At 38.8% G+C, this 27,876-nt stretch overlaps 1 protein-coding gene across 1 annotated transcript in view; it reads left to right on the forward strand.

The window, feature by feature from the left end:
* Positions 1-300: 300 nt before the first annotated feature.
* Positions 301-27,876, forward strand: part of ST6GAL2 (ST6 beta-galactoside alpha-2,6-sialyltransferase 2) — a 72,791-nt gene continuing 45,215 nt past the window's right edge. The window contains exon 1 of the mRNA XM_081949230.1: positions 301-582. The gene's annotated coding sequence lies outside the window, so the exon portion shown is untranslated. The remainder of the gene's footprint in view (positions 583-27,876) is intronic.

Genomic DNA, 27,876 nt, shown 5'->3' on the forward strand with positions numbered 1-27,876 from the left:
CGTCAAACCTGGCACAAAACTTGGGGAAAGTGCTGCTAGTTTGGGAGGCAAGGGAGCCGAGGTCAAAATGTGCGCTTGCGCGCGCGGGCTCCGGGCGCAACGGCTAGCCTCCCGCGTGCCACCGTCCCCTCAATTTGCAGGATGAGGCGTCGCTCCCCCTCCCTCGCGCGCTTTTTTTTTTTTTTGCGCAAAAGGCGCTAGCGCCCCCGCCTGTCTTTGCCGCCCCTGCCCTCCCAAAGAGCAGGGAGGGGCCACGCGGAGCCGCGCGCATCTCTCGGCTCCTCCACCAGCCCTCGCCGCCTCTCCCAACATCGAAGCCTGGGAGACGCAGGGAAAGCCGCCGCAGCGGTAGCGCCCCAGTTGCCTTAGCATGCTCGCCTCTCGGCACCGGCGGCGACGGGTACTTGCTGCAGCCATCCGGCAGAAGCACCAGCAGCAGCTGCTGCCTTTCTTCCCGGGTCTTTAACGCCTGGCTTGCTTCTCCCGCTACTGCCGCCGCCTCCAGCACCTCCTTCTCCGGGTGGGGCGATTATGAACTAACCGGGCGACTACACTGATACCCCAGCTTCTCTCTTTTCCCTGGTAAGGCTTGGCGTGTGGAGAAAGGAGCTGGCTGGCAGCTACTGCTTGGCGGTCCCGCGGGCGAGCCGAAGTCATCCCGGTCCCAGTTAAGACATACTAGTCACAAACCCAGAGTGCAAACCGAGAGGGGTCGCTTGCCCCTGCCGGGGAAGAGCGGCGGGCGCGCACAGCTCAGCGGGCAACCTTCACGGCCATATGCCTGGAAGGAGCGGAGCTGGGGTCAGCGGCCGCTTAGTCTGGTGGGGGGCGTGGGGGGGGGGAGAGGCGGGAGCAAACCAAAACCGGGAAGAATTAATGGGGAGAGCTGACAGCGGGGGCCGGGGGAGGGGACTGTTGTTGTTGCCGCCGCCGCCGTGTGCGGGGAGAGCTGGTTGGCGCGTGCATTTCGGGGATCTCACCCCTGACTCCGGGGTCCCTGGAAGAGCCGGCAGGCGCGAGAACTGCGAGTGGGAGCATTTGATGGTTTCGAAGAATTCCTAGAACGCGGTAGGTTGGCGTTTTGCAGGTCTCGGGGAAGGAGTGAGCTTTGTTTCGCCCCCTTCTCTCTCTCTCCCCTGGTAATGCGAGAGATGCTGTCTCTCCCCAAACGCCTCCCTCCCTCCCCCCCCCCACCAATATCACTGGGTTTGGCAGCAGCACTAAAGCGAGCGAAGTGCCCCCAGCGCGAGCACACAGACACCAGACTGTGGCGGCGGCGGCAGCTGCGAAGCGCGTGGGGGATCTGAAATATTTTGCCCTCGGGCTCAGGAAAAAAAGCGGTTTCTCGCCGGCTCGCGCGCTCTCTGTCTCTCTGTATGTGTGTGTAGCAACCCCGAATACTGTTAATGGTAAAGGCAGGGGGGGGGGAATACCGCCGTGGGGAGGAAAAAATAGATACTCGAATGGACAAAGTTGCTTGGCGAGTCTCTTAAAAGGTCTCTTTTCCGGAACGATCTAAAGAGAGGAGTGGAGACTCAATGGTGACTATTATCTCTTCCCCGTCTCCTAATCTTTTTTTTTTAATACTTCTTGTAACCTGAATTTTAATTTGTAATCGGTGGAATGTGATTGCCGAATCTTTTTTTTTCTTTTTGCCGAGTTCCCCCCCCCCCCCCACTTTCCATGAGGTGTTTTTAATTCTAACTTATTTTATTGTGGGTCAAAGCCAAAGGGGTGTGAATGGGTTTACACACTGCTTGGGAAGAGGTGCTTCCCGAGGTTTTAAAGGAAGTGTTTAACAATAGCTTTCTGGGACTTTCCTAGTCCTTGCCTTTGTTTTTCTCAGGTTTTAGACTTTGCACTGAATCTCAAGGAGAAAAGTCCACCTTCGTGAACAGAATGACTAAGTCCACACATTGGGTTCAGCCACAACGCGTAATGTTTGATTTTGACCCCCTTTTTTTTAAAAAAAGTGATGTTTTGTGAATCCATCAATATCATTTATATCTTAATAGGTGGTCCAACCAGTTATGATTTAGCAAACCGTAATGCAGTGTGTGAACCAATTTTATAAGCATTCTTGAGACATTTTTGTATCCAATTTATGCCCAAAAACTAGGTAGGGAAGGGGGGAAAAGGTGAATTAAGGAGCTTTTGTGTTTCAGACTTCAGTATTCGAATAGCATTATCTGCTTGGGGAGAAGTGATTCATGGCATGTTCCCATAGGTGTCTAGCTGGAAAGGAATCCTGTTGAATTCAGCGGCACTTCCGTATAAGTAAGCCAGTGGGATTTACTATAGACAAGAGATGCAGTTAGAATTCCATTATGAATGCTATTATGGGTTTCAAGTATGTTCTTGAGGTTTACATCAATTCGGAATGTCTTCCTAAAATAACTTTTTTTACTGGTGTAAAAAAAATCAGCATATTTTAAAGGAACACATTTAAGTGTTAAAAAAAGAAAGGGATATTCCACTTTAAAAATTAAAGTTTTTTTATTAATTAATTTAGCATTTAAAACTGAAAATAAACAAATGAATTACTTAGATCTACCAAACAAAAGTATAGTGAAATTTAAATAAATAAAATTCTTCAGAAAAAAAATACATGTTACGAATGGTATAATATTTTGCAGAGAGAGGTTCCTCCCCCCTTAAAAATCTATAATCTGTTCAACTAAGAAAGTGGAAGCATCATTTTTGATTGTGGAATATAGGTAAAATGGTCAGACATGCATTTAGGGTATTATAAAATATTTTATTTCTCACTCTTAAAATGTATATTCATTTCAGTAGACTTAATTATGTTTCTCCTGATATTACTTCTGCATTTGCTATCCAAGGAGAATGACATTTTCATATCAACTCCTTTAGGATACCAAATGGCAGGAAAAGTTCCCAATTTTATGATCTGTTAAATAGGTTCTACTGTATGCATCTTACTTCTGGTTGTTTATAATAGTATGCCCAGCTGCTGCTGCTGCTTGCTTTTTTTTTTTTTTTTTTTTTGCTCTATTTACCCAATTGCCATGAAATTCAGAAACAGTCAGATACAGGACAAAGAATTACCATTTTAAAGACTCTATTTTTATGCTAATTCACTCTTCTTTTTCTCCTAAATCCTCACACATTCATGTTACTTTGCAATACAATTAAAAATAGCCATAAAGTAAAGCAACCATGTGTAACAAAATAATAGGCTCACTAAAGAAGTAAACTGGTTGATTATAATTCTTAGTTTATTATAGATATGCTCATGGAGTTTATAAACCTGCTATTAATTAAATGTTTATTCAAAGATTAGCTACATAAACTATATACAATTTATGGGGGAGGAGTTTCGTTAAATATTTGAATGATTGTGGCATAGGCAATAATTAGAAACCATGGTGCAAAGTTCATTTTTGAAAGTCTGGCTTCCTTGTTTAGTGTAGTTATCCTGGATACAGTAATAGTTCACTGTTATAGCTTCACAAATTCTACAATCTTTTCTTTTATTGGTTGCTTTGTAGATTGATAATAAAAATGATGTTGCCCCGCTATGCTTAAGAAAGTGGAGGAGTCTGGGTCATTAGATAAAATGGGGAGAAACCGTGTTTCAAGAACCTCCACTCTTTGGAAAACAATTTCCAAGTACTAACCAGGCCCTCCTGCTTAGCTTCTGAGTCTAGAACTTGGTCAGCTGGATGCTAATACTTGGAAGATGCTTTGGAAGAAGCCAGTCCCAAATGTTAACATTTTGAATCAGTAAACCCAACCCAATCAAGATTACCAAGATTACAACTTGATTGGATCAGATAAATGTGCAATAACTTTATCCTCGGTTCCCTTTGTATCATTGTGTATTAATAGAGAGCCACAGGTAGCTCAAACATAATTATGTTCTACCAAAGAATCTCTTACAATGTTCACCCATTCTACACCTAGATGGTGTTTTGAGGATTTAGGAAAGGCGAGTAAGCACTTAGCTGTCTGTTTGATATATATCAGCTCTAAGGGAATAATAGTTGCAATGATAAAAGGCTACCCTATTGATTGCTTTCTGCTTCTGTAGGGGAGATTTCCCTTTGTACAATAAATTCTACTTGCTAGCATATTTCATGTACCAAGACTATATGCTGAAGAGACTGGAGGAATGCATAGAACATCATTATGTCCACTTGTTTTAAAGTACAAAACTAGGGTTGTCCTCGTAGTCAAGAACTTTCTATGAAATTGAACAGAGGTGAGTTGCTCCCAGTTTGGCCCGGATCAGGTGAACTGCTAGTGGAGGTGGCGAGAGGCTCCGCTCACCCACCCAATACTTCTGCACATGCACAGTGTCACACGAGTGTGCACGAGCAAACTGGTAGTAAAAAAAAAATGGAAACCCACCACTGAAATTGAACTTTAAATGTATTTGGGAGTAACAATTAACCAATTTTGTTGTATTTATTTTGTGCAATGACAATAAAGATTATATCGTACTATGTATGCTAAATCCCCATTTGATGCTTGAAGGAAGTAACTGTAAATTCTGTGGCTTCAGATGTTTGATAATTTTTTGTAGAAAAAGCTATTATTATTACACACCCCTCACAATCCATTTAGTTTTGCCGCCTTTAGCATTAAGAAAGAAATTTCAGCATGCTTTCATCATATGAATGTTGTACATCAATAATATCTTTAAACTCATGTATGATTCCATAGTTTTTGTAGTGTACACAATGCATACATATATTACAAGGCTTTCTGGAGAGCTAGAATTTTAGCTTTAACATTTACATAACCTTTCCAATTTTAAGAGCTTCTCCATGCGCATTTACTGTTTTTTCATTCTGAAGAATAAATATTTAGTTTTCAGTTAGCATGTGCTAAGTATACTGAAATATCGGCTCAAGATTGAAACTTTCCTTTTTGCTTCCTGTGTTTTGCTTCAGTAGTTTATAACCTATTCACATATATAAATAAACTATAAATAGTAGTTTATACTTTATATAATGTAATCACTTCTTTAGGTAGGTTTAAACAAAGCTTCTCCTTAGTGATATTTGTTATATTATGAAATGTTATGCACTTTGTGTCATTTAGTATAGTTCATGAATTTTAATTTGGGCACCTGTTCATTTATGTGTGGGTTATAAATACTTGGAAAAAGAATAGAAGTCTAAATTAGATGCCATTTTATCAAAGTAGCTAAACTTGTAGCAATCTATGTCAAGATAAGTTACATATGAAAAGCAACAGATATGTAATTGTAGTTGATTGATTCTGCAGACAAATAGCATTAATCTCTAATTGAAAGAATAATAAGCTACTTGGCTGAGGGGTGTATGTTTTGCATATACCATTAATGAAACTAAACTGGACATACGGTAGTAACAGAAGCGGAAGAATGTGATTACAGTAAATAAATCCATTATTTTTATCTTGTATTGTTACATGAACTTTTCAGAATGTGGCTACTGAGCACGCCATCTACAGGTCAAACATAAACCTTTTGTCTGAAGAAGCTTGCCCAGTTCTTTTATAGAACATCCTTGACTGCTGGGGGTGGGGGTGGGGGTTGGTCACTATTTTATTTCAAAAAATATGTTAATAGTCATGCCATGTATTGTAGATAAGTATATGTGAGAATACACTTAAAATGAAGTTTAAAACATTGCAATTCTTTCTGATTAATGCTGGCAGTTTTTCTTAACTTGCTTAGAAAATATTTCCCCAATACCACATTTTTACTGATTATTTTTGCCTTCATTTATGACTCAACAGTGAGAATAAATCAATATGGAACAGACAGACCACCTATTTTGTGAGGAAGAGACAGCTTTCCTCAATCTGTTCTAGCTGAGAATTCTGAAAATTTTAGTCTTCTTATCAATTGTTTTCTAGCCTGATGATCTGGAGGCCATAAGGCTGTTAAATGCACAGTGAGTTTTTATTCTACTTATTGTTTATGAGGATAGTTATTTTAGTTATGGGGATGAAATATATCAATTTATTTAGAATGTTTCCTTGTATTATTCCTTTATTAGAGAAATGCAGTCGTAAATCTTGGAGGAAGCATAAAGATACTATTAAAAGAGTTTGCTTACAGTACTTCAATACCATATTTGATAAGTGAGAGAGCTTACCTGATAACAATGATTTCCAAGTAGATAGAACTGTTATGTCAAGCCCAAAAAATAACAGCCTTTTACTCAAAAAAGGGGTAAGAGGTTGAGTTTCATGTTTTGCAGTAAGGCTCATCTTTTGCACATAAATGGATGTTTCCGAGAGTCAATAAAACAGCATATCTGGCCATTTTACATCAGTGTTCACAAAACAAGTTTGTGAATATAGAGTTGAATGTCAAGATTTATTGCTATCCCTGCTGTGAAGTCAATAAGTAGGATTATGGATTCCAGCTTTAAAAAGATGTTTACTAGCACATTGTAATTTAGAACAGCGGCCCCCAACCTTTGGGGCATCAGGGACTGATTCTGTGGAGAAAGGTTGTTTTGCGGACCAGAGGAGGCATGGTTTTGTGTGAGTTTCCTGTGAATGGGGCTGTGAATGGTTTCCTACGAATGGGGCTTTGCTTGTTTGTGCGGCCTAGTTTCTGGAATGCCACAGCCCAGTGAAGGTCCATAGACTGGGGGTTGGGGACCCCTGATTTAGAAGGTACTGTACTTCAGACAGTGATACAGCATATCTGCTTAAATGCTATCTACTATATAGATTTAAAATGGCATTTTCACTCATGGCATAAATTGGCAATGCTGTTTGATAACATGGGAAAGCTTTTTTCCTTTGTTTTGGTAGTAGAGGTTCATCTCTAAGGTCTGTCTATAATTAACATTTTGCTATGTTTGCAATTTGTGTCATTTTCCACAGGCAATACTGCATCGGGATTTTGCCACTGCACAGTGGCAAAACAAAAAGTGAAGGAGATACATTGAACCATGAATATTGATGGCGATGGATTAAATGAAATCTGTATTATTTAGAACAGAAGATCTTTCTCACTAGATATATTTAAGTTATTTGCACATAGACTGTAGCATAATCAAGAACATCTATGCACTTGATTTATATTTTTTAACCATGGAAATAAAGGCAGTTTTTATCTGGACATGTCTCTTGTCTCTGTGCCTAGTCCAAATTAAAAAAGCAAGGATAAGTAAGGAAACTGAATTGAAACCAGAACTAACAAATATTATCCGTACTATTATAAAATTGTACTTTAAAAAATCACATTAGAAATACGTGTATGTTTCATACTAAAATAAAATATATATTCTCTTTATACATTTAAAGAAGAATATTACATTTTCTGGAAGTTTAAATTCTGTTGATTTAGAACAATTACGTAAATACACACAGAATAAATATCTATATTTCAGCCAGTAATGATGGTATTAATTCTTACAGTTCTTAAAAAAAACCTCTGACAATTTCCTTGACCCACAAAATTAACAAACAACTGGCATTGCTATTAATAACTTATTAATAATAGGATTTATTTGAGTGGTCAGTGTAATAAAAAGTAAATAGAAATAAAAATGGATGTAAATGCAAGAAAATAGAGAGAAAATCGGCACGAAATTTACACGAAACATGGTACCTAGTGCTTATTTCACAAAATATTAAGAATAAGAATTCCATTTTATTTAAGTACCTTTATTTTATTTATTTATTTATTATAATTATATCTTAAATGATCTTGTAAAAAGCATTTTTGACAAGTTTGCATGTTAGGCTTTTATTATTACAGAAGAGTCTTTGTAAAATGTTTTCTTAAAATGTGTTCATTCCCTACAATCTGAATAGTAATCAGTAGGATACTTATTTATTAGATATAATTTAATATATCTAAACATTTTATAGTAAAAATTGTTCAGTCAAAAATATATCAAACACAGGGCTTACATTATAATAGGATTCACTTTGCTGTTTAAAGATTTGAGTTCCATGCTATGTTGCACGACCTGATAAGCTGGATCGCGTCTAGGTATAAGGAACATAGTTAATTTTTGTATTTTTGCTGCATGCAATTACATTGTTAAGGTTTGTGAAAAATGGTAACATGAAATTCAGTTTCCAAGATTGGATTAAGTATCTTATACTCAAGGATTCACCAGAAATTTAGGAAATATGTACATTTCTTATTAAACTTTACTAGATTATGTATTTTAAGTTACAAGATGTTTTGCATATAATTAGGTAAGTTTTCATCTCATCTCAATTATTTAGATATTTTTTAAAATCAGGCTTATTATTCCATCTCCTTTTAAAATATTTTTTATATAGCCCAGAATGAAAAATGCAACAATTTTGTGCTTACACCAATGCTGACTTTATGTCTTGACTCAAGCTATAAGAAATAATAGTCATGTTAGCATGTGCCAGAAAGGACAATCTTAGTTTTCTGTGTTAAATATTTATTTGTAAGTAAATAATGATCATTTCCGAAGCTGCAAACTTAATAGAAGTTTTTTGCCCTCTCCAAGCACCAATAGAATTTGCACTCGTGCCTCCTAATGTAAAGTTTCCACTAAAAGTGTTGCAATAGGTACAATATGTATATATGCAAAGATTGTTGCCATATATTGGTCTTTGTTTTACTCTATCACAATCTTGGGCATATTACTATTAATAGATGTTAAAACCAGCCTCTAAGACAGGTAGGAAATATCTGGCCAATGGGTCCAATTTGTTTATTAAGGCTTCCAATAATACCCCTCCTGATTTTAAACTCCATTCCAAATTTCTCCCTTTCTTTTCAGTCAGATGGTAGGACTTGGCTTGAGGATTGCACAGATTTGCCCAAAGTAAGAGGACAAAAAGTCTATTAACTATTCTACATCTTTCCCATGGCTGAAAAATGTTACACAGCTGAGATGACCAACAAAGTATTTTCAGATGAAATAGCAAACTGGCGATCCATAGTATGGTTTCTACACATGGGGAATGGGGAGCTTTTGTTATATATACAATTTTTGCTATGCAGAGCAAAGCAGAGAACACTGCATAGACAAATGCACTCCCTTTGTGGACATTATCTGTGCATGGTAAAATGGAGTGATTTTCTCCATGAATGAAGAAACAGTGGTCTCCCTAAACTTTTCTCCCTTTATTGAGCTCAGCCAGGGAGATGGGGAAGTTGAATCCAGCACTTTAATCAGTTTCATGTTCTTTGTGCCATCAAACGGCACTCTTGCAACAAAAAATAGAATGCAAAAGCAGGCATTCTTTTTTACACCATTGCAAAATGACTTTAACTTTGTTTTAGTAAAGCAATTTGTTTCATGGAAAAGACACGATGTGCTCAACAAAGTGAAGAAGCAACTTAATTCACTTCAGTGGAGCAATTTAAGTGCCCCCAAACCACTTCAGTTCAGTGTGGCAGCAAAAGGACCCTCTCAGTTGTTTCCCCAATGTTGGCTGAAGTACTTCTAGATGTAGATCAAAACTATCCATTGCACACCACAGCAGTCAGCCTGACAAATTTTCACCCTGCACTGAATGAACTAATGGCTTGAGCAACTGCTAGGTAAAGGTAAAGGTTCCCCTCGCACATATGTGCTAGTCATTCCCAACTCTAGGGAGAAGTGCTCATCTTTATTTCAAAGCCTAAGACGTCCCCGTGGTCATGTGGCTGGCATGACTAAATGCCAAAGGCACACGGAACGCTGTTACCTTTCCACCAAAGGTGCTCCCTATTTTTCTAGTTGCATTTTACATGCTTTCGAACTCCTAGGTTGGCAGAAGCTGGGACAAGTAACGGGAGCTCACTTCGTTATGCGTCGCTAGGGATTCAAACAGTGGACCTGCTGACCTTTCTGATCGACAAGCTCAACGTCTTAGCCACTGACCCACTGTATCTGTAAAGGGCAACTGCTACAGACCATTTATCTTGGTCAGGTGTGGCTAAGGATTACTACTCCTTTGTTCCAGTTTACTCATCAAAGAAATACTTTATGTGAGTAACATTTAGTAATTGGTCTGAGAATGCTCTAGGCCCGGGATGGCAAACCTATGGCACGGGTGCCACAGGTGGCACACAGAGCCATTTGTCAGGGCAGGCGAGGTGTTGTCCTGTCAGCTGGCCAACGCACATGTGCGGGCTGGCCAGCTGAGTTCAGCCTTTTTTAAAGCCATTTTTATAGGAGCCTGGGGAGGGTGAAAAGAGCCTGCCCCGCCCTCCAGAGGGTTCAGGAGCTTCCCTGAAGCCTCCGGAGCACAAAAAACGGCCCTATGGGCAAACAGGAAGTTCGGGAATGGACTTCCGGTTTGCTCGCAGGGTTGGTTTAAGCCCTCCAGAGACTTCAGGGACCTTCAGGAGGGCCTCCAGGGAGGTGGGGGAGGCTGTTTTCCCTAGGCTCCTATAAAGCCTCTGGAGCCTGGGGAGAGTGAAAAAAAGCATGGAAAAATGGGCATCACGCCCCTCATGCGCGCATGTGCACTGGGGGGGTCGCAGGTTGCATTATGGGTGCAGCACGCCCACGCACGACTCCCCTGCACATGCGCGCAGGGGACTCTTATGGCACACAATCCAAAAAAGGTTCGCCATCGCTGCTCTAGGCCGAACAGCTTCAATATATGTTGCATTTGGAAGACCCTTGGAGTGCACCACGATCAATCCAGGATGATCATCTTGCTGCTGACATTCCAACAGTGTTGCTGAAGCTGCATCATTTTAGGCTGCGCTATAAGAGAAGCTTTTGTCAGCTTATTCAGTCTCTGCAGGTCAAACCTGAGAAGAGATCTGAAGCAGACAAAGCAGAAGGAAGTAAAATAGTTAAACATGAGGAATCCACACTCTTTCATGAAGCAGCTTCAGGGGGTGCTTCATTCATTTCTTCATCAAAGCTAAACATCTCTTGTAAGCTCATAAAAACCTGTTAGATATTTCTGAGTTGATATCTTCTTTTTTTGCCAACAGATGGTACTCAAAGCCTCAAATCAAAAATTTAGAATAGTTATTAAGGGCATATTAAAACAACAAAGAGCATAAAATATCAGCCAATTTGAAATCCACTATTTTGCATTAGATAAAAATAACAATTTCTTTAAGGTAGGCTTTTTTCAAAACGTTTTCTTGTGCAAAGAGTTCAGGCAAGTGGAATACCGAATTATTTAATGAGATAATTGTTACATTAAGTTATAAAATAATGCTTAAATTAACTGCTGAAATAATTTTTAAATTAAATAATAATGAAAAAAAGGCTGAATTGATGTTCTTAGATGCAGAAAGGACTATTGACAATTTGAACTCAACTTCCTTAAGGTTCTGAAAGATAAGAATTTTGTAAAAGAAAAACCCTTCATAAAATGATAAATTTGATCTACACTTAACAGAAAGCACAAATAATTGTTAATGAAGGTCTAACAAAACCCTATGAGATACAAAAAGGGATTATGTTATCCTAATCTTGTTTATTTTGGTTCAGGAAATATTGAATAGAAATACAAGATAACATGAGAGGATTAAGGGAGGAAAAAAACCCTTATAAATGAAGGTCTTTTGCAGATGAATTAGGGTTGGGTCTGGAGTATCCTTTAAATAGAACTGAAATAATGAAGTTTGTGCTTTAGGAAGTTTTAAGATTAATAAACAGAAGTTAACAAAAATATGAAAACCGAAGTTCAGGCAGAATTGATGAATAAAATGAGATTTAAGATTGAGAAGCTAAATTGTTTGGTTATTGGTGTGACAAATCTGACTTATTTTAAAATAATTACATTAAATTTTGAAATTATGTTAAAATATATTAATATGAGATAATTTCTGTGATAAAAATGAATGTTCTACCTAGAATAGTGGTTTTGTTTCAAACAGTACCTGTCTTGATAACTGATTCATCATTTTTGACAGTGGCAGAAAATTATATCTAAATTTGTGTGGCAGGAGAAAAAGGCACAGTTTAAATAAAAAGTGCTACAAGATGCAAAGGAAAGAGGACTATTGGGATTACCTGATTTGAAGATGTATTTTGCAGCTTGCTGGTTGATTTAGATGAAAGAGTGCTGTTGAGAAACAGGTTTGGGGGATAGAAGGATGTGACCTGAGATTTAGCTGGCATGGATACTTGTAGTATAACAAAGTCAAGATAAATGTAGATTTTAGAAATATGTAGATATGCCATATTGAGAATATGTAATAAATACAAGGCCACTTATGCCCAAAATACTGCATAAAAGTTGTGAATAATTAGGCCAAAGTGATATTTCAAGGTTTTTTTTCTTTATTTAAATAAGTTTTCAAACATTTCTAAAATTCTGTTTTTACTGTATCATTATGGGATAGTTAATGTAAATTAAGGAGAAGAAAAATGAATTTCAACAACTGTAGAATCAGGCTGCAACATAACAAAATTGACAAAAGTGAAGAGGGTCTGAATACTTTCTGAATGCACTCTAACAACCCAAGAGAGGCATATGGGTACTTTTCCTGTATTTGATTGATTGATAAAAAAAATATAAAAATGGGGAGGGCAGGGATGGAGTCAGGGAGATGGGATCTGTTATTACTCAATCAATGACCTCCTTTGTGCTGTTCTCCTACTGGGGTCCCAACCCAACTGGAAGAGCCATATCTTTAGGCTCTTACAAAAAGATAGGAGGGTTGGGGCCAAATTCACTTTGGGAGGGCAAGACGTTCCACAGGACAGGAACAACAGCAGAGAAGGCCCTCCTGGACTCTGCCAACTGGAATAATCCTGCCGACAGGACCCACAGCATGCCTGCTCTGCTGGCATGAGTAGTATGAGCGAAACCCAGTGAGGTCATTCAAGTAACCTGGAACCGTGGCTTGAAGGGCTTTAAATGTGATCACCAACATCTTGAATTGCACCCGGAAGCAGACTGTCAACTAGTGCAGTTTGTGGAACAGTGGGATTATAGGGGTCATTCTTGGGGGGCCCAAAACTACCTACACTCTGTACCAGCTGTAGTTTTCAAATGCTCTTTAAGGGTAGCCCCATGTAGAGCACATCACAGTAGCCCAGCTGTGAGATGACTAGTGCCTAAACAAATGAGTGCAAGGAATCCTGATCCAGTTGTGTTATGCAACTGGCACATAACACAAAGTTGTGCAAAGGCTTTTTCCTAGCCGTGACTGCCACCTGTTCTTTGAATAGGAGTTGTGAATGCAGGAGAATCCTCAAGTTGCAGACCGAGTCTCTGGGGCAGTACCACCCCATCCATTTACAAAGGTGATTTGTTAAAGCTTTGAAGAATTTGTGAGGTGGAACAAAAAAAATAAAAGTAAATCAAGTTTTAGGACATCACTTGAAGTGACTAAATATCAAGTTTTTTTCAAAATAAAAGGAGTATAGAGTTGGCTTATTTGATCAAGGTTAATATAGATGCTATCTCTGATAATCCTTATTTGACTTTTGTTGATCAAGTCTAAACAGCAAGGTTTTAAGGATTTTTTATAGATAAGATATGAGATGAAGAGATCATTTGTTTTATTTTAAAAGAAGGTAATAACACCAATTTTATATTTCTTGTGAAGAGGGAAATCATTTCTTTATATATTTCTTTGCATTTTACTATATTATTTTTTTCCTTTTTATATTTTTACTTTTCTGCACATTCTCTTTTTCTTTTACAAATATGTTAGATTTTACTTACTTTTAGATAAAAGCTAATATAAACTTGTTTATAAACTTACATAAACTTCTTTATAAAAAGCATTCCAGTCCATAAAGGTTTGTTGCTGGCTAAGCTTTAATGTGATACATCAGTTCTTCCAGAATGAATGTAGGGGCATGAAATGATCAAACATTAAACAGGAGTTGCCTACCCTTGCATGCAAGGCAGAAATATATTACTATTCTGGAGTTGGATATCCTAGCTTCCTCTGTTGCTTTAAAAAAAAACCAAAACACATTTAAAAAATAAGCCATAATTCTCCAAAGTTAGTGGAGACAGCAGTCATGCATGGGTTAATTCAGCCAGTAACCAATAGGACTGACTCTACTGATTTGACGCCATAGCCTCTGAGGATAGTCCTCCCACTTTTTTAGACTCAGTCCAATTGGGACTGGCTGTGCTAATTGCTCTCTCCTCAACTTTTTACTTCAAATTGCTGAATTGACTATCTAAAACTTTTATAATTGGCTTATCACTAAAATTTTCAATTGGAACACCCCCTAAATTATCTATTGGAAGAAGAATCGTCGGGGACAGTTCCCCCTGGAGCTGGGGTTTCTAGCCCTTGGTGGCTACTGCTAAGTGCGGCCAGGAGAGTTCCCCTTCCTTCGAGGCTTTCAGCCTGCCAGATTTCTCTCATGCGGCTTGAAGCACTGCTGGGCACTGGCCGTTGGAGGCCACTCTTACTGCTCTCATCTTCGCTGCCTCACGATCGCAGCCGCTGCATGCTGCTGCTGCCATTAGTGCCCCGCCACATGACTGCTGTCTCCACTTGCCCAGAGAAGGGGTGTATCAGGTAAGAACCAACGCCCCATTCTTAATAGGTAAAACACAGCTTAAAATCATATTAGAATATGAGTTTCCCCACAAGTTATTCCAAGCAAACATACTGAGAACGGGACTCCAAGCTACAAAAATGAGCAGTCCCACAGAAGCAGTCAGTGCCTCCATCTAATAAGTCTATTTTCTGTAACGCAGTACCCCTGTCTTATGTATTACATTTCAAGCAGCAGCAAGAAGGCCAATAGTTCCTTTCCTTTCCCCTCCTAACTTACCGGTTCCTACAGATTGCTGATGTTGTCTGATTGATGCAGCTTAGCTACATGATTTGGAACAAAAGTATAAGCCTGTTGAGCAAATTGCATATCAATTAATAGAATTTGTGGCAGGGTCACCATGATGAGTTTCAACTTAAGAAGACGGTGTACTTGGTCCATTGATTTAAAATGAATGATTCATGAACATCTCTTGTTCTGCTTATGCTGCTCTCTATGGAAGAATAATTGTGGTTTTTTACTTTTGTTGCTTTGCTTCTTTCCATTTTATTAAATAGTTGTTTTCAGCCATAAATTTGCTCCAAAATTGGCTTTGCTTAGATGGAGATTGCATGAATGTATTGTCACAATACTTCTTTTCCACTGATAGTTGTGACATTTCATGACCCTGCTGCTATAGCTTCTTCCTTTTTAGGTCAATCGTTTTCTCCTTATTTAAAAAAAAACTCAGGTGGCATGTAGTATTATTGGCATTTAAAAAAAAAACTTGCCAGCAAATCAAATATACCTCCTGAAGGACCTGTCCTATATATGTTCTACATACAGCTTTTATTTCACTCTTTGAGTTGTGTAACAGGTTGACTTTTGTGACTAGAATGAAATAGCTGCTATAGAATCCCCCCATCCTTCCCTCCCCCCCATGTGTATTTCTGGTTTATTTTTTAGGTAACATTATTTGAGAATCCCTACAGTTTTTATTTTTATTAATAAGCTGTTTTACTTACGTTCATTTTCAAAATACCTTGAATTTTTTAAAACAGAATTGAAAGCGTGAGCACTGAATGAAATACGTGTTTATTGATTTGGTAAATTTTGGAGGTTCTGCTGATAAACTTGTAATAATTCAGGAAGCATTAAATTAAAGGCTTTGTGCCTATGTATTTGTACCAAGTACAATATGGAATCAGACCTGTGTGTATAAATCTTCTGGCCTATTGCCATTCCTAAACAGGAGGCAGCCTTTGTAGCTGGATATTTATTTGTTTGTTTATGGGCATATTGTGTACATTTCTTCCAGCGGAAGATATAGCAAAAAGCCTGTTGATGACTCTATTTTCTCCAGGTATCCTTCACAGGGTAACTTCACATATTAAAGGAATTGCTGTTAGCATGGGCAGGACTGATCCACCTACTCAGGTACATGTTATAAAGAAGACACTTTTATCAGCAGTAGCAAAGTTATAACGGGCATGATTTCTCACATGCTTACAAATGACATATGGCAAATCAGAAGCAGGTTTTTTTTTTAAATTGCTTCCCTCCAAACTCTGGAATGCCATTCCAGGGAAGTGTGAAGTTTCTAACTTTTCTTTTTACATTACTGATGCTGTAGAAATATGCTTTTAAATTTTTTCCCAGGCTTGTTATTTATTATATTCATATTATTCATAAAATATTACTTACTTCCAAAAGGGAGCAAGTAAATAGATATGGGTAAGCTGAAGTGGGATTCTTAAATTATAATTTATTTCTTCTGTTTTACTCCAAGTTACAGTAAACTAGATCTGTATTTGGAGAATTTCAGATGCCTGGGATTACTCCCAAACAATGGACAAGTACATTGCATCTGGAGTAGTGTGAATGATACATGTAAAAAAGTATATTAAATTGTGTTATATTTATGCAAATGCTATAAATGCTGTTTTTTTTTCACTGAACACTCAAGAATAACCAATTAAGCAGTCAGTCCATAAAATCAAGAATTTACTGTAATGTTTATTTGTTTCACATTGGGTTTTCAGGTGAGTGTAGATTCCTGGCCACTGCCTATACATTTTATTTTTTCCCCCATTCAGTTGTGTCCAGTTCTTGGACACTGCCTGGAGAAGTCCCTACAGTTTTCTTAGCAGAGTTGGCCACTGCTACTTTCTAGGGATAACAAAGTGACTGGCCCAAGGTCACCCTTCTGGATTGGTCATGGTCTCCCAATTTCTAGCCTTAACCACTACACCAAACAGATTCTCAATATTTAAATAGTAAATATAAAACATTTCTAGACTATTTTAGAAAAACTCTTGTTTTAAAGGTTGGGCTAAAAATAAAAATAAAATAAAGGGTGACCATAAAATGTATGTAAAATAATGGTCTCTTTATATTTCTTGGAGAAAAGATAACGGCTATAGTAAAAAAAAAAAAAAAGCAATATCCTAAAGGGATTTTGCAAACAGTTGAAAGGTTTGCTCTTCCCCAATTAACCATGACATTGTGCTTTCTAGGTGCAGATGAAAATGATATTATTTTTCTGAATCCACTTTCCTATATCTTAATTCAGTCTCAGTTCTCATCCAATATTCTTGTTTATCATTCCTAATTAGCAATTTTTCACCAACTTGGAGTGATTCTGACCTTCACAAATACTTCAGTCTTGGATGTATACCTTCATAATTTCATGCCAGTAAACAGCATTTGCAAAATAAAAAAAATGTAATAAATATTGCCATAGTGTCAGCTGTGATTTTTCTGGGACAGTTGGGGTCCTTCGTTTAAAAGAGAGAGCCATTAGGGTGGCTAAATGAAATGTGGATGTTTCTTTTGAAACACGAGCAAGCTTAAAGCATCTGCTATCCCAGTCTTAGTAGGTCTGTGGCTGAAGAGTCTGATTCACTGCTAGTTGATCATCTTTCCTTGCATTTGTTTCTTCTTTTACAGTAGTTTAAAAATGCACAACAACCTGAGTTCCTATGATATCAAATAAGTATTTACTGGTTCATACTGAAAGCAATAACTGACAGCAAATAACAAGATTAAGATGGATGCAAAAACAAATTGCTGTCTGAATTGATGCCTCTGAACTCTGCAGTAATTAGAGACTTTCTTAGAAACTCAGGTTAGGTTAAAAAAAATATTTCATCATGAGGAAGTTTGCCTGAACTACTAACATAGCACATGGTGAGACATAATTACTGAATTTTAAATTGGAATACTGGTCTCTTCCCAGACTCATCACAGTTGTAGGCTTCAAATGCATAAACAGCTACATAGCATTTAAACCACGAACAGAAAACATATTTAGTGAATAGTTAAACCCAGTGATGAGAGAAAGGCTTTGCAATTTATTCTTTTGAGTAGGCATTGGGAATTGTATGGGTTCAGTAAGCTTCCAGTCATGTATTTAATATTATATAAATGTAAGAATGTCTTATGTGCTCTGCTATAATAGTGTATTGATTTTTGGAAAAGTGACATAATTACAAATACATCTATGCTATTTTCCTTTAAGTGTATCTTGCAGTATCCATCATTTGCTGTTGTACAGTACATGCATGGATTTGTAAAGAATAGAATCCTTTTATTTCATGTTTTTCATTGTATATCTGTGTTTTCCAAAATGAAGAGAAAATATAAATTAAAATAGAGTCCTAGATTTTTCTTATTCTGTCTGTCAATTCTAAATGGATAATTGTTAATTTTAGCTATTTTCATTTCAAATGTACTGCCTTTGTTTGGCAAAAATTGGGGATGAGGCAAAATTAATAGTATTTGTTTTATACAGGAAAAGACCTAGATCCTATTTCTACATAATCTCTCTCATTTCACTGTACCTCAGAATTGTGCATATGGGTTCTAATGGAAAATGAATATGCACAATAAATGGATGACTGGGGAATTGTTTATTTTATTTTATATATGTTGTGGTGGTGTTTATTTTTTGAAAGACAGAATACCGATTCAAGACATGATAGCATATTTAAAACTATTAAGGGTGAGAGGGATTTATTAAGGGAGCATCTTCAGAAAGCTTTAAAAACGATAGACAGGCAGAGAGAGAAACAGATAGAAATAAATGTAAACATATAACATGAGAATTAAAGGGAATAAAGAACAAAGTCTAAATACAACAATAGCATAAGCAAAATTATTCCAAAAGTATTTAACAAAATTGTTCAAAAAGGCAAGCCAAATCCCATTCTCATCAATTACTGGGAAGGGACTTAAATAATCAAGTTATAGTTCTCATCTCTACATATCCTGTCCATATGCTTGATATTTACAACAGAAATAAACCTAAAGGAATAAGACAAAAATTTGCTGGGATCATATCCCTGTGACTTGACTCAACATACAGTGGTCTAACCTATGTGAATCTAATTTGATATGGCACCTTCCACATCAGTGATTATACATTTGGTTGGTAGGATTTAATAGAAATATCAATGAGCACCAACTATTTTAATTCTTTTTTTTCTACATCTTGGTGAAAATAAGCTAAACAGTATAATAAATAACAGCTCATCAAGTCAATACAATAAAGATAGAAAGGAGACATTCTATTCTGCCTCCGGTCTTTAGAGTGATTGATTGATTGATTGAATGAATGTTCAATCAATTATGTGACATCAAATCAGTGTTGACTCTTAGCAACCACATAGATTTTTTTCCCATGAGAATCTGACCCCAACCTGGTCCTTCAAGTCTTCTAAGAGTGCACCATTACCATTGTATCCGAGTTCATCCACCTTGCTGCTGATCATCCTCTTCTTTTCTATGTCTCTATCAAGTCCATGCATTAAAATCTTATCTAAAGAGTCAGGTCTTCACATAATATGTCCAAAGTATGATGACTGAGTTCAGTTGCTTGTGCCTCGAATGAGAATTCTCGCTTTATTTGATCAATAATTCATATATTTGCTTTCTTGGCAGCAGTCTTGTTGAATAAGACTTTAAATGGGTCTTGATCAAGGCCCCAAGATTTTATCTACTTGTATTCCAGCTCTCTAGTAAACCAAGTAATTGATATGGAATTGTACATAGCAATAATAATACTTTGTCCCCAGGTAAACATAGGACATTGCTAGGTATTCAGCATTTGAACCAGCATTTTTTTAAAAATATTGCCATTCCTCGCATGCTTTTATTATCTTGTTACAAGCTTATTTTGAGTATGAATAACATGATGGGAAATTATAATTCTGGGTCTGTGGTTTGCCATTGTAAGTGCCAGTAGCCAAACCAGCATAACCAACGGGAGGGATGCTACCAATTGACTTATCCAATTGACGTAGGCTTATATAGTGAAAACATGATTCATATATAAACTTGGAGAACTATACAATTTGCCAAAGAACTTCTCCCAAATTATTAAAAAATGAAGTGAAGAAGAAACATAATTAAATAAGGCTGAATGAATGCTGAATATGCGTAGATCCTGATTAAGGGTAGGCAAAATAGAGCTGCTGAGAAACAAAAATGGGAGGTAACTACTATATAAAAATCTAAGAAAGTGTTTGTTTAATGAAACAAAATTATAAAATAATTGATCATGGAATAAACAGTGATAGGTGGAAAGAAAAATGCTATATGTACATATATGAGTGAATGATTTATCTGCTCTAATTGAAGATAATGCTTGTTGGAACAGGATGAATCTTAAGGCATTTGCTTCTGCCTAGTTAGCCTTAGCTGGAAACGTAATTCTGTTATTAAGATGCCTGCCTTTAGAAAAGGTAGGTGAGGTTCCCCCCGGACTAAATGGATGCAGGTCAGTTAGTCTTCAGTTCTCAGAATTCTCAACAGTGGGAATTCTGGAAATTGAAGTTCCAGATGCTATTGTCAGAGGTTCTTTTTTAAACTGACACAAAGTTGATTGACCCAGGCTCAAAAACATTGGACTCTGAACAGTTTGATTTTTATATTTCCTTATAAGGGTTGGGGCGGTATTTTATTTTTGGGGAAAAAATTAAAGTATACAAGTGAAACATACAAATATATATATGCATTTTTCAATTGCTAGAATACAATTTCCTCTAGACTATTTACTGCTATTACTGTTACTTGCATAGAGCAATGTTTTTACATTGCAGATATTGATACTGATCTGTCTTTCATTCTTCTTTTATCTGGGGTTTCTACTGCTGTTTCTTTATTAATGGACAGCATCTAAAGCTCATGTTCTTTGCTGTGACTCTTCTTTTTCCTCTGGACGGCTCAAGCTTAGTGAAGGAAAAACACCTTCTTTAATTTGGCTGCTTTATCTATTGCTGGCTGCAGAGCTTCCAAAATGCACATTTCCTCTCCCACTTATCTCACGGTTGCCGCTTTTATAGGCAACCCTGCCATGGTGATGCTGGGGAGAAGGCTCACACAGAAGGACAGGAAGGTAGCATAGATGCCTGCAATTTTTCTAAGCAGCCTGGTCTTCCACAGCCTTGGAGATGATCTAAGTTGAAGAGTTAACCTCTGAAGAGCATGGTGGAAATGCCTTTCTTCAAGAAGTAATATTGAAAATAATGAACCATGCAGCCTGATCCTAAGGTAATTATTTCTTTAGGCTTTAAAAAGTGTAAGCTTTTAAGCATTTGTTTCTTTTAGGTATTTGCAAATGACATAGATAAATTGAAGTTTCAGATTTATGTCAGGTGAAACAGTGACATAAGATCAGACTGGAACAATTTGAGACCAGATATTTGAGAATCAGGTTGATGTAGTGATTAAGACATCATGGTAGAAATTGGAAAACCATAGGTTCTAGTCACTGCTTGGGCATGAAGCCAGCTGGCTGACTTTGAGCCAATCACTTTCTCTCAGCCCTAGGAAGGAGGCAATGGCAAACCACTTTTGAAAAACCTGCAGGGACTTGTTCAAGCAACCTCCAAGAATTCGACATGAATGGAAGAAAAAAAATCAGTTCTGTAAGAATCATTTGAACATAAGAGCCATAAAAATGAAAGTATTCTTTAAAAAGTTGCTTCGAAACTAGTGCAAAGGGAAGGTAACAGTGAATAGATTATTGAACTGTAGCTTGAGCTACTCCTTTAAATCTAGGACTCTTCATGACCAAACTGAAACAATTTCTTTTATTGTGGTTATGTTTTCAATGAATTTGTTTTGTGGGTGATTTATTGTTGAATTTAATGAGCACCTTCCTATTTTGGTCTTTCTTGTCCTCTGAAGTAAACCAATGGTTAATTTAATTCAATTACCATCAAATTTTGTGATAAGTGCAACCATATTTTTTGCTTATATGCAGTATCTGAGAAAACTAGTTCTACAATATTCTCCCTCCTCCCCCCCAAAATAGGAATAAACCCAAACAAATTCTCCAAATCTTAACTCTCTGAAATATGACATGAGTGTTCCCTATCTTAGTGTTATTGTTTTGTGCAGTTTTCATCAAATTATATTCCAGTGTCCAATATCTTGGAAATACCATCACCAATTTGGTGACATTTGGCTGGCTAATTCCTGTTATAAAAATGAACTCTGCTTGAAGTAACAGCAACAAACCAATCCTTTGTGTTTCTCTTGTGTGAGATAATGAACAAATGCTGCTCTGAATTCAGGCAACATTGGATTGGAAAATCTGGTTCAATCCAGAGTGTATTAAATAGTTCGTGAATCTTTGAATTGGACCTCTTAACAGAATATTGCATTTCATGCACAGCAACATTTTATTTCCAATTGGAATAGTAAATCTACAGTAAATCTATGGCTGCAGTCCTTCTGATTGGCAGGACTTGAGCTGCAATAGTATCTAGAAAACTTAGGCTCCCCCCCCCCCTTTCACACACACCTAAACATACATGCGCATACACTGAATAGTATATAGCATAAATTCACAACACTTACATTGTTAATGGTCTAATTTAAGATCAAGAATTATTTCGAAAACTAGAATTCAAATTTACTCAAAAAATGAGTTTATTTTGCATTACATGAATACATTTTGAAGCTTGAACAGAATGGGTGGAGGATGTGCTATGAAGTTGTTCTCATCTGCTATTGACCACCTAGATCCGTGATGGCGAACCTATGGCACGCGTGCCACAAGTGGCACACGGAGCCATTTGTCAGGGCATGCGAGGCACTGCCCTGTCAGCTGGCCAGCGCGCATGCGCGCGCTGGCCAGCTGAATTCATTTTTTTAAAAGCTATTTTTCGCCTTCCCCAGGCTCCAGAGGCTTTATAGGAGCCTGAGGAGGGCGAAAAGAGCCCCCTTGCCCCCCCGGAGGCTTCAGGGACCGTCCCTGAAGCCTTCGGAACGCTTAAAACCACCCTCCGAGCAAACCGGAAGTGACTTCCGGGTTGCTCAGAGGGTCGTTTTAAGCGTTCTGAAGGCTTCAGGGACCGTCCGAGGCTTCCCTGATGCCTTGGGAGCACTTAAAACGACCCTCCGAGCAACCCGGAAGTCACTTCCGGTTTGCTCGGAGGGTGGTTTTAAGCGCTCCGAAGGCTTCAGGGAAGCCTCCGGACAGTCCCTGAAGCCTCCAGAGGGCCTCCGGGGGGTTGGGGGAGGCTCTTTTCGCCCTCCCCAGCTCCTATAAAGCCCCTGGAGCCTGGGGAGGGCAAAAAAAAAAGTAAAAATGGGGGGTCACGCGTTGTGCGCGCATGCGCACTGGGGGGGGTCGCGCGTTGCATTATGGGTGTGGCCCGCCCGCACCCGACCCCCCTGCGCTCCCCCCACTTGTGGCACGCGAGCCAAAAAAGGTTCGCCATCACTGACCTAGATGTTCTCCATGATTAGAGATGCAAAGAAATAATGAAATGGCAAGGAAGGAAGTATTGGACAGGTAAAATGTGATCTACAGAGTAATGTGGCATCCAATTAAGTGCCTATGGAATATATTTAAGCATTACAAAAATTCTATTAGTTTTAGCTTTCTGAAATTGTGTTGACTACAATCCAATTTTTAATCTTCAGTAATGTTTTATCTTTTTAATGAGCACTTGAACTATTTATTGAGAGAAAGAGCATGAAATCTATGATCTCCCATCCCTTTCCAGCTGCTCCTGAATCTGCATTGTGGTGGGTTGGAGTGGGAATAGAAAACCTGACTCAGCTTGTAGGCTACAAGACCAAAATTAAGTGTAGTCTGATTATTTCAAGACTTGATGCTTCCCAAAGGGATTAAGTCTGCTTAATGAACTTGAACTGTCACTTCATACAATGACTTGATTGTTCAAGTTCTTTTCAACTAGAATGACTATGATAAAATCCAATTACAGAACAATATTGTTGCAGAAAATCATGGGACCCAGACTTCGGGATCAAGGAAAAGTTTTATTTGGCGCCAAAGATTCAGAGAAAGCTAGTCAAGGCAAGCATTTAACATCTGAGCGAGGTTCTTAGGGAGAAGCGTGTTCTTATAACTTCCTCAAAACAGTTAACACGTGTTGGTGTCGTAGAAAAGCAGACGCAGACAGGAGTAAGGTTGTGCTGGGAAGGCCACCCGATGGAAGGCACCCCGAAGGGCACCCACACAGAACATTGTTCGGGGCTCCCTTTTATTGTCAAACTTCTCAGAATAGTAAAAGCTCATTGGACAGAAAATACACTTGGCAATTATTGATTGGTTTACAGATGCATGCTTTCCTCATGAACACCTCATGAACACTTCATGGTATAGATAGTGACTCTAGTTAATATTTTGCTGCATGGAATGTGATGTCTACGTGTACATTCCATTGTCTCTTTTTGTAAGCATAAGAGATTAAGCGTCAAAAGATTAAGAGAGGAAGGAATGTGGATTTTGTCTGATTTAATCAATGTGGTTTGCTAACTACTGATTAATCAATTAACCCTACGAACACGGAAATGTGTTAAATCATTTCTAATTGGCTTGGCTACTTGTTACTGTACAGAGAAGCTGATTATATCTTACGTCTGAGACACAGGTATCATGCAGGAAGTCTTATGTGGTTAAGCTCTATGCCTGACTTGTGAGTGAGACCTGTAACTGAACTTTGTGGTCTGACATTCAAGTTTCTTGTTCAAGCTTCAAGACTAGAAAAACATCTTTCACTTTACAATACAATATCAGAGCTGAAAGGGACCCCAGAGGTCATCCAATCCAAGCCCGTATCATTTCACTCTTATGTCCAAATCTCACTTTATGTCCTGCCTTATTCCCCCCCTTCAAAACTCTATTTTAGCTACAATTGAGTCTTGCGTTTTATTGTGCCTTACTATGACATTTGGCATTGCATATGGCAAGATTAATATTTCAGCAGTACATATTAGTTAATGCAAGCATGTAATACAGTCAGTTCAGGATAATGATATGTAGCAGTGAGAAGAAAGAGACAAATAATGCATATAGGGTGTTTCTCGGACCTCATTCTCTCAAGGCACCTTCTCCAGTCCCCAGGGTGCATGTTTCAGTCCAATTGCTAGGTAAGCATAAATACGCATTTTTGCCATATAAGAAGAAGACTCCATTTTCTCCTATACACACACCTATGTTCATGGAAAAGGCATGAGCCAGGAGGTTATTTTCATTAGTCCAAGCCCCCAAGGTCCCTGCCATGAACATGCCAGTAAGTGGTTGTAATGGAGTTTCTTGCTTAGGGTCCTTTTGCTTATCCCTGAGAATTGGACCTTCAAAGAGATAATGGGAACTGGTGTTTCCAGGGGGAAATAGAACATATAATCCTCATGAGGATTGAATGGAGAGTCAGATTGGGAATCGGGGAGGCTGAAATGGCCTTGGGCAGTTTTCTATTGTCACATTCCCTCCCCATCTGTTAACGGTGAAAGGTGGCGGAAGCGAGAACGTGACCTTCTGTTGGAAGAGGTTGTGGGCAGAAGAAGAAATACTGCGGGTTAGTTTTACATCCATAAGTGTGTCTCTAGGGCTAAGGTATAATTCTGATGGATATTGCTCTTCTGCCAGTGACCCTACCGGAATGCCAGGTTCCTGATATCATTTGACGCACAAGGAGGGCGACCCTAGGACCTCCACACCAACGGCTATAGGGCCAACAATGGGAAGGCGGTTCATCCCCAGCCTGTTGAATGCATTATAAAAGTCACCTTGCAACTTGGCTTCTGCTGCTTTGGTTCTCCATCTACCACTCTTCTCAAGGAAAACCATGACCCTAGTCTTTACCCAAAGGTCTGGCTATACTGGAACAGCATTGTAGGATGAAGGGGCAGCAGATAACCACAGCCAGCATTTCTGGCCTAGGTCAGGGTCCAACTGATTAATAAGGCTTTGACCCAATTCCAGTATTTTTAACATATAGTTTCCTTTTCTCAATTGTTGCAGGGGCCCATTCTCTCTTTGTTCTACCCCACACTTCAATGGAATTGTCAGGCGCTTGTCTTTAGGACTTGGGGTTGGCTTAGGTCCATGGTCCCCACCGATCAATAATGCATCATTGGCAGGAGCAAGCCTGCCTCAATACTTCTTTGCCCACCAACTCCAGGCCTCCCATGCCCAGCGACCAGATCCTGCCCTGTTATTTGGGATTTCCACCATCCCCGGAGCCTGCTTCAGGGATGAAGGGAGTCACTTGGGAATTCTCACAACATTGGGAACTATTGTTCAGGATGTTATCACTCAGTAGGTCCTTTGCCAATAACAACCAGAGCCACAAAAAGCTCATAATTGTCTCTTAAAGGGAACCTTTCCAGTCACAATTTCTTCAACTCACTTACTTATGAAACTATCACGTCAGGAAGAAAGTGGGGATCTGATATGACTTGAGGAAGGGCAATATCAGTTTTGGGAGTACCACAGAACCAAATCTTATTTGTTAGATACAATGCCTAGGACTACTATTGTACTATAGAGAGCCCACTCCCAGGTTTCCTCAAACATAAGTGTCTCCAGGGGATTCGTACTGGTCTCTGTCACAGTCAATGATTTTTGGCACGGCACCTGTCTCTCTCTCTCTCTCTCGAGGGCGATTCCAGAAGAATGAATATCCAATACAGCAAATCACAATAAGGGCGAGCAAACTCACTAAAGCAATGCAAAGTGCAGTTATGGCTATGTATGCTCGACTTTCCATTTCCTGTCAGGTACCCAGCCTTCCTAATACATTTTACACCTAACAAATAATAACTTGTCTTCCTCCTCCAAATCTTCAGGGTCAGCTTCCAGGAGTGACTATCAGTAAGGCCCCATATGTTATTTGCCTGTTGCCGGTAGGACAGATATAGGGGGTGCTTCTTCAAGCGTACCACTAAAGGACTGGCTTTGCCCTGGTCTGCCTCCCAATACTCATCAGCAGCTGGCTTAACTTGAGTCCAGTGACTCCAAGACTTGGAATCCAACACTCTTACTGCAAGTGGAGAACACATGATCACAGTATACGGGCCCTTCCACTTGGGTTTCAAGTTCTCTCCTTTCCAGTGTTTTACCTATACTTGTCTCCCACCTGAATAAGAGGTGCTCAGGAATGGTGGGCTAAGGGACACACAATATTGTTGGGTTTCTTGTATCTGTTTGTTTAATTCTCCCACCATCTGACTCACCCATGGGGCCCCTAGTTAGGCAAGAAAGTGGCCAGATTTAGGGCATTTGTCTGTTTCAATGTCACTTGAGGATTATAAGTGAAGAGAGTTTGATACTTATAAATTAGTTGGTTGTCCAAAAGTCACTTTACTAGTTTCCTCTATCAGAAAAGTCGTAGTGCTGTATTATTCTTTGAGTCCACATACAAATTAAGAGATTTCTCGAGGTTGGGAAGTCCCATAACAGGAGCTTGAGATAATTTTAACTTTAAAGTCTCAAATGCCTATTTTTGTTCCTGCATCCAAACAAAGGGTTCTTTTTCACCCCCTCCCCCCTTTGTAGATTCATAAATTGGTTTGGCTACCAGGGTAAAATTTGGGATCCATTCCATCCTGTCTTTGGGTTGTTTTGTGCACAACAGAGACAGGCATTTTCTTTCCAAATAGTCCCATGAGCATGTAAAACTCTAAATACATATTTTCTATATGTGTAGACATTAACCATCTTCCCTTTTGCCAACTGGAGGGCTCTTCCTCTGACCAGGCATGGGATTCTAACTACCAATCTCTCCTCGTACAATTTTTCCAGCAGTTCCCCTGGCCTCCCACTCTTTCTGTCTAAGACCCTCGGCGAGGAAAAAGTGTGTTTCCTCTTGCCTTTTGAAGTTCCTTCTTTGAAATTTGAGCCCAATTAATATATGCTTTGTATTCTAATTCCACAAGTTCAGAGATGCCTTTTCTGGGGTCCTCTCTGTCTTCTGTAATTTGGCTCTAATGTCATCTGCAGGCTGACTAATGACGATCATATTGACCATTCTCTTATTTTCTTCAGCCTCAGGGTCTAATTCGTATATTGCCTAAAGGTTTGATAAATGCATTCTAGGATTTCCCCTAGATTTTCATCCTGTTTCTTTTGAATGTGATAGACCTCCCCTAAGTTCTTAACTTTTTGTTTGAGTCCTAACAAAACTAAGGTCCAATAGTTTTGCAGCTGAATGGACTGAGGTTCCCAATGTGGCTC

The sequence above is a fragment of the Natrix helvetica genome (assembly GCF_964273705.1).
Source record: "Natrix helvetica genome assembly, chromosome: 3".
In the NCBI taxonomy this organism is placed as follows: Eukaryota; Metazoa; Chordata; class Lepidosauria; order Squamata; family Natricidae; genus Natrix; species Natrix helvetica.